This window comes from Anopheles darlingi, chromosome 3, assembly GCF_943734745.1.
Source record: "Anopheles darlingi chromosome 3, idAnoDarlMG_H_01, whole genome shotgun sequence".
Taxonomy (NCBI): domain Eukaryota; kingdom Metazoa; phylum Arthropoda; class Insecta; order Diptera; family Culicidae; genus Anopheles; species Anopheles darlingi.
In genome coordinates, this window is record NC_064875.1 from 1,795,001 (window position 1) to 1,802,500 (window position 7,500).

The 7,500-nt window shown below is 52.5% G+C and overlaps 1 protein-coding gene across 1 annotated transcript in view; it reads left to right on the forward strand.

The window, feature by feature from the left end:
* The first annotated feature begins 432 nt into the window (after window positions 1-432).
* The window catches only part of LOC125957587 (MOXD1 homolog 2-like), a 29,604-nt gene continuing 22,536 nt past the window's right edge, over window positions 433-7,500 (forward strand). Inside the window, exon 1 of the mRNA XM_049690383.1 lies at window positions 433-1,200. The gene's annotated coding sequence lies outside the window, so the exon portion shown is untranslated. The remainder of the gene's footprint in view (window positions 1,201-7,500) is intronic.

Genomic DNA, 7,500 nt, shown 5'->3' on the forward strand with positions numbered 1-7,500 from the left:
ATATTCTATCTTTCTTTCACTAACAGCGCATAGAGCGAGCGAGTTCATCGCGCAAGCGCAACGCGCTCAAAACAGTGGAGGGGATGACTTAAGCCGCATTCACGCACACAGCATACATTCCCCCACCACCGTTCCTAGCAATGAATGGCTTCTGGCTTAAGCTGCCAGCATCGGGTGCTGTCACTGCGTGTGCTGTCAGCGCAGCACCACGCGCTTAGCTTCATCTTCCCTGGAATTCATTTCACATGCTTCCCCCTGCGTTGCTATGTTGTTATGCTTCGATCACTATAGAGATCAGGTTTCACGATTCATTGCCCGGTTATTCTTGCTCTTCTCTTTCTTTTCCTTTTCTTCACACAAATTCATTCCGTTCCGTTCGCCGCCTCTTTGCGGCGCAAGTTCATTTTAATTTTCATTCATTCTCGGAACGTTGACGGGGTTGGACGTTCGTTTGTTTGTCGTTCGTTCGTTCGTTTGTTTGTTTTGTAGCCGTCGCGCGTTATCTAAAAACCGTGTTCCCGCGCCCGGTGTTCAATAAACAGCCAGCCAAAGTAATTTTTAGTGTGACCTGTAATAACAGTGAAGCGAAACTTCTTTCAAAACTCCGGGGCTGAAAATTTCTCAGAATTCACTGTCGTCGAGTGCGAGTGTCGTCCGGTTCTTGCTTTTTTGTCGTTCCATTTTCGTGTTTCGTGTCCCCGACGAGGGGTGGTGCAGCAATTGCATTACCGGTTGCCAGCCCAGGTGAAACCAGCCAAGTGAAGGATTGCCGCGTGTGTGCGACGCCGTTGAAGCGAAACGAGAAAGCCCCTAGTGCGTGTGCGTGTGTGTATTACATAAAAAAAGATGATGGTAGTGCTGGAGGTGGGCTGCAATTGAAAAAGGCCCCGTGGCCCCGAAGTGGCCAAGTGAAAATCGAAGCAAAGCGCCAAACGTGTGTAACGTGTGCTTGGTGGTGTGTCTTGAAGAAGGAAACGGCCAACGCCAAGTGTCAATGTTGTGTCAGTGATTGATGAGGCGCAAAGAGCGTAAATCTGTCTGATCGCGAGTGTGCGTCCGTTTATGCTGAGGGTGCTCTGGTCCATAGTGCATCCGGTGCGCAAACACACAACCGATGGTCAACGCCGTTTGCCGTCTTCCTGTAGTTGCTGCCGATGATGTTGCTGTAACGATGATGATGCTGATGATGATAATTGCTAAGTAAGTGTAGCAGTGCGGCTGCTGATCGATCGTTCTGCGGTCGCTGTTTAAAGCCACTCGATCATGTCGTGATGCTGATAAGAACCGCCGGAGACAAGCGAGAAGCGTGTGTGTGTGTTGCGTTGCGTGGTTGTGCGCGAACCCAGCTGCGTGGCCACGTTAGTCATTCCCTAGGACCGGTAATTCCGTCATTGTTTCATCGCGCACAAAGAGAACGCTGGCCTGGGGGCTGTGGCTGGCCTGGTCCGGATTCGTGGATGCCCCGTTAAATCAAGACACAAACAATCCGAATCTGGTGCACGGTGGCCATCGTCCGGTGCCATAAAGCGCCTCGCCATATAACAAAGAGCAGCTGGGCTTCGGGTTCGGTGGCTGTGGGGTTTGTGCTTTGATTTTGTGATATTCTGGCTGCTGGCCACCGTGTGATGTGATTGTGAAACCGGGGGAAAAACACCAGCCAGGAAGCGCAAAAGAAGAACTTAACAACATAAAGCGACCTACACACACACACACACACACGCGCACGGGTTGACGCGCGCGACCGGTTGGTTGTGGGGTCATGTCCGGTTCCGCGCGCGGCGTGCCGCTTAGAGAGAGTGCCTTAATAGGTTTTATTTGGTTCGTTTATTTCGGGAGAAGATAAAAACCGAGTTTATGATGAGCTCCTCCCCTCCAGCCATCCTCTGGTCCATCCTCTGGCGAACGAGGAGAAGGTCATTGTTGTTACCGTGCCCGAAAACCCTTCTAACTGCTGGGCTCTGGAACGATGTTGTGTCTGCTGCTGCTGGTCGTGGGATTGTTTTGAAAACATCGGAAGGCTCCTCATGTGTTCTCGAGTGCTGGCTGGTTGGCTGGGAATGTTCCGAAAATTGGCGTTCCCGGGGGCGAACCCATAAGTGCATGGAATGGAATTGAATTAGAGCCAACAGGGGGGAGAGGGGAGTGGCAAGAAGAGGGATCATGCTGCAACATAAACTGCACCCAACAACAACACCAACAACAGCAGCAGCGAATTGAAAGGCAAATGATGGGGCTGCTGCTTCCCCCCCAGTTCATAACGGTGCCTCAAGAACTTGATCTTGGCTCTTGGTGTGTGCTGCTCAAAAGTGCTGCGAGTGCGTGCGTGTGTGTGATGCATGACCACGAAAGTGCCTTCTGCAGACGTTGAGAAAAGCAGAGAAAGATGAAAAATGTGATGAATCATAGGAAAATTAGCTCCCACCGATCATCATCGTGGCCATCGCGCCGGTGCCCGTACCGGTTCTCCACCGGGAGAGGGAGTTAGCTCAACAGTTGGCCCATTGGAGACCCATTGGTGTGGTGTGTGGCACTCGAGAGCATTGCATCGTCTAGCAAGCACGTCGTGTCCTGTGTGCGCGCGGCCATGATGTGAAATTTATGGAAATCGTGATTGAAATTCCCGTTCCATTTCTGGTGAAGAAGAGACACACATACGGACAGACAGTGCTATATTGTCGCAGCTATCTGCCGGAAAGGAAGGGGCTAGAGGAGAGAGAACTGAGGCTGATGTCATCACCATAAACTCTAGCCAATCATTATTATTGCGCCCGAACTGGCCCTGGCCTTAGCTCGTGGTCCTGATAATATTTATTAGAAATTTGCCTGGAATTTGTCGACCATCATCGAGAGGAGAGAGGGACCTTGAGACCCAGAAAGTCGCGCGCTGCTAATTTGTGACCGCGCGTTGCGTGGGGCGCAGCTGTTGGCACGTAAATATCCATCGCCAACCCCCCACGACACAACGAACGGACGGTCGGAACGTTCGGTGTTTTGTGTTGTCCTCGAGACGCGCCGCCGCCACACCTTTCGACAGCATCAGTCTAGTTATGGATTATTAAAAATAGATGTCTTATGGGCCCCATCGTCGTCCATTTTGTCAAGACGCGGTGTTCTCTCTTGCTCTCTTCCCTGCGGCTGTCAGCTGATGGTTGACAGATTTTGCCGGCCAAAAACCGTCAACGGCGTCCGGCCGGCCTTTTACACACCACCGGCCGCTGACTGGCTGATGATGGGCACCCACTGTGTGTGTGTGCCACCACCCCCTCCCAGGGGAGTTGTTAATTAATTCGACACCGACGATCACCCGCGGGGATCGATTCTTCTTCCCCAAAACGCGGCTTGTCGATCGGCACAGAACCAGAAAATCGAATGCGGTGTGTGTGTGTCCCCATTGACGTGCTGTTGCTGTGATGTTTGCCGCTCTCTCTCTAATGTCACGCATAGAGCCATCCTATTGCCGGCCATTACTCATAACGCACAACGAGCGCACGACGACGACGACGCCATACAGGGAGGGCGAATCGTAAATTCGTGGTCGCGGCTCATGACTCCACGGCAGGCCGGCCGGCCGGTTGGTGGCCGGATGGGCGGGCGGGCGGCACATCCTTCTCTTCTCATCGCGACAAATGGTCGCCATCAGCGATCAGAATGTGACAGAAGTCGTTAGAAGTGCGTTTTTACGATCGCCCAAACGATCGCTGGCGATCGACCGTGGCACCGTACGTCTTCTTCTTCTTGTTCGTCATCGTGGTCGTCGTCAGCATCCTCATGATCATCATGATGATGATCGTCGTCGTCGTCATGATGCCGTCTGGATTCAATTTAACTTCGATCCTCTTTTCCACCGCCGCCTGCGCGCCTGCGTAACGAAAGGAAGTGGTTGTAAATATTTACACGATCTTCGATCCGCTTTCCACAGACCAACAACGGCTGCTGCAACGTGATCGAGATGCGTTTGGCGGCGGCATGCACACGACACACGGCATGCAGCAACATATGGTCGCCGTCTCTCTCTCTCTGGCTCTTGTTTCATGCAGCTCATCGCGCGGTTCTGTTCTAAGTAGCTCGGTAGCTGCACTACTGCGGAAGATCGGGAGAATGTTTTTGGAAAAGCATAAATCATGCACTTCCTTTTGCTCCCTGCGCTCTCAGAGCTTGGACTTGGGTTGGACGTGGGATTTACGGTGGTTTGGTTCGTCGTCAAGTGGGTAAGCGGCTAGAGCTATTAGTAAGCTTCTCCTCCGAGCTAGCAGAAGGAGAAGGAAGTCTGCTCTTGAAGTGGATTGACATTACACCAATCCGCTGTCTTGTTTCTCGTCTCAATGACCAACCGTGTGATATACGAGCAGCGGGAAGCAATTCGGGAGTTTGTTTCCCCTCCATAGCTCTCCCTTCCTCATGCGTTCGCAGCATTTTGTAAAACATATAGAGCTAGATCATGTTACGGTTTAGACCGAAAAAGGTGTTCCAATCGTCGTCGTGCCCCGGGATTTGTGCAACGCGCTCTCGTAAGGCCCCTTTCCAAATGTTGGAAGCGAACTTGTTGTTGGTTTTTTTTTGTTCTTTCCACCTTCTGCAGCATCTGGGTCGTCCTTCCCGGAACACCCGGGATCTACCGCGTCGACCATAAAAGGTCATAAAATCGAACCCCAAATTGACAAGAGGGATTTTTGCCTCGATCTCTCGATCATCATCAGCAGCCCCCTGCCCGCGATGACCACACTGGTGTTTGTTTTACCTCGATTTGCTGTCTAGTCACTCGGGGGAACTGTATCTGTTTGCACTGATCTTCGAGGGACGATCGACGAGGTGTGAGGCCGCCGCCCTCCTCGGTGTGTGTAAATATTGCACGCGAAGGGCCGATCGGCAAAAAGCGATCGTTAAACACGTTCCCCCTCCTCGCACTGGGCACAGCTGGCAGAGGAGATAAATCAATTTTTTGGGCCTTTTTTTCAGGTCGGATCTTCTCCGGGAAGATGAGACCGAGGGCACGGGCGCGCGCACGAAGGATGATGAGATTTGATCGATCGTAAATGACGCCATCTTGAACATGCGATCATCACGCGGGGCTTTTCACGGGGTGTGTTCCCGTTTCACGCCATTAAGCAGCTGTCAACCAGCGTCGGGAGTGAGCAGCAAAAATGGGACACCACGTCGTGATCCTAACCTCACTCTTTGTGGACGGAATCTGTAAACGGAAGCGGGAATCTCTGTGGGATTGCTTCGGTGGCGCAGCTTACCGGCCTGGTCTTTTGACGCAAAGCAAACCCCCAGAGCCATTTGATAGTCCCGCGAATTTGAATGCCGCATTTGTTCTTGTTTAAACCTGTCCAGGATCTGAGCTTCCGGATCTTTCTCCATTGCTGCTGCTGCGACACGCCATCGATCGAAAAAGGGAAGTTGTTTGTGGCGCTGGCGAATCCCTTTAGGCCAGGTGCCGCCGCCGCCGCCGTGGCCATGGAGCTGAACGCTCGATTAAGCGGTTCCAAATATTTACCAACAACATTTCACATCAGATTTCATCATCAAGACCACGACGACGACGAGGCGCAATCCGAACTGCCGAGGCCGCACCAGCGGCGTGTTCTGTTCGGTTCCATTCCCAGCAACACGTCGTTGTCTCTGTTTTGGCAAAACCACTTGACAGCTTGTGAAACATTATCCTTCATGCCGCCGCTGCCGTCGGCTGCCGGTAGTAGTGCTGCCACTGCTGCTGCTGCCGGTGCCAGGCGGCGGCCAACAGCAGCATGCCAGCAGCCCTAGCATAGCAGCCCTGGCCAGCGAGAAACGCACGAATTAATTTGTACGAACTGGAACTGGAAAACTGACCCAACAACCACCTTCTGTCTCTCTCTCTCTCTCTGGGGGGAGAATACCTGTGCGGAATCCGTGGCGTCATTTAATACCACATTTTATGCGTCGGCATCATCCGGCGGCGGGGCCGAGTCTCCTCCGATCTTCAACCTGGCCCGCAGGCTGCTGCGTGATTACGTACGTGCGTGTGTGTGCGTGTCAGTCCGTCAGGTCGCTTCTTGTGGCAGAAGAGAACCGGAGTGAAGGAGGAGAAGAGAACCGAACACAAGAATCTTACAAACGAAACGACGGCACAAGGCGCAGAGGCCAAAAACACCGGGCCCCCGGTACCCGGACCAGCGGGAAAAGATTGGATTTCAAAATTTCCATTTTCTCTTCTGCTCGTCTCTCTCTCTCTCTCTCGCTTTCGGATGCTTGGCCTACGCCGGTGATACCAAAAGGGAGGTGGAGGTATCTGGTCCAAAAGTTGAAAGATTTGAAGATTCTTTCCTCGCCAGACATGGACGCGAACAAGTATAGAAGCAGAAGCAGTAGAAGCAGAAGCATCAGAAGCAGAAGAAGAAGAAGAGGGTAATCCACGCTCTTCCCACGCAATCTGTGGCCGCTCTATAGGTCCCGTGCCAGGCGGCCACAAGAAGTAACCTACTGCATCTCTTAGTGCGTGATCTCGGGAGATGTTGCTTCCCTCAGTTTTTTTCTGGTATTCCTCTCACGTTTTCGTCTTCCCCGGGACAGGCGGGACCTTACCGATGGGCTTCTCGGTGCGCTCGCGATAACTCACGCGGCCTACGATGACTCACGAGCCAATCAAGCACTACTGGGCGGCCAACCGGATGCCCGGTCGACCCGTATGTGTCTCTATTAGCCTTTTAAGGTCCCTGAGACATCCCATGAGGAACATGGCGAAGAATGTGTCTCCAAGAATGGTACACACTGTGATCGGTCCCCGGTCCGGGGTCTTCGACGGTTGGTGATAATTATTGATAGAAGCGTCCACATAAACCTTCTGCCCACGACCGAAGACGACGACGGTCACGGCCGCCGGGTCCCTGTCGCCAGTGCTTTTAGAGAGAGTGTCGAGCGTTGGTCGAGAGCGAGAACCTTAATTGCTCTAATAGGATAATTTCATAATCTATATTCCCTTTCCTTTTTTTCTGGAGGTGCGTACCACGTCCAACATCAACGCAGACAGTGAGAATGTTGTGTGCGTGGAGTCTCTTAAGGACACGAAGAAAAATGGTTTCACGCTTCGATCCCGCGATGAGGACAAATAATGAGAGGCAAAAGGAAGGATCCCTTCGGGCAATTAGGATCCGACGTCTGATGTTGAATCGATCGCGATGGGATTTGGGATTGTAATTAAACAATTCATTTCGAGGAGGAGGAGGAACCAATCCCCTACCCCCTCGCCGTTCCCTCGCCCCGTTCTCAGCGCAAACGATAAATCATCTAATCCCCGAACCGAAACCGATCGAAAAAATGAAAACATTCGGATCGCGCGGAAATTTGAACCGTTTTTTTTTGGTTCAGTTCGGAGGTTCTGGCCGCTGTCTGGCCGGTGTCTGTGCATTCCTCGCCAGCATGGTGGCGTGCGTCGTGTACCAGCCGCGGGGTCGATTTCTGGTCCAGATCATCCACCGCTTGAAACCCCCCCAACCCGGGTCCGGGTGTATGGTTGGGGATTGT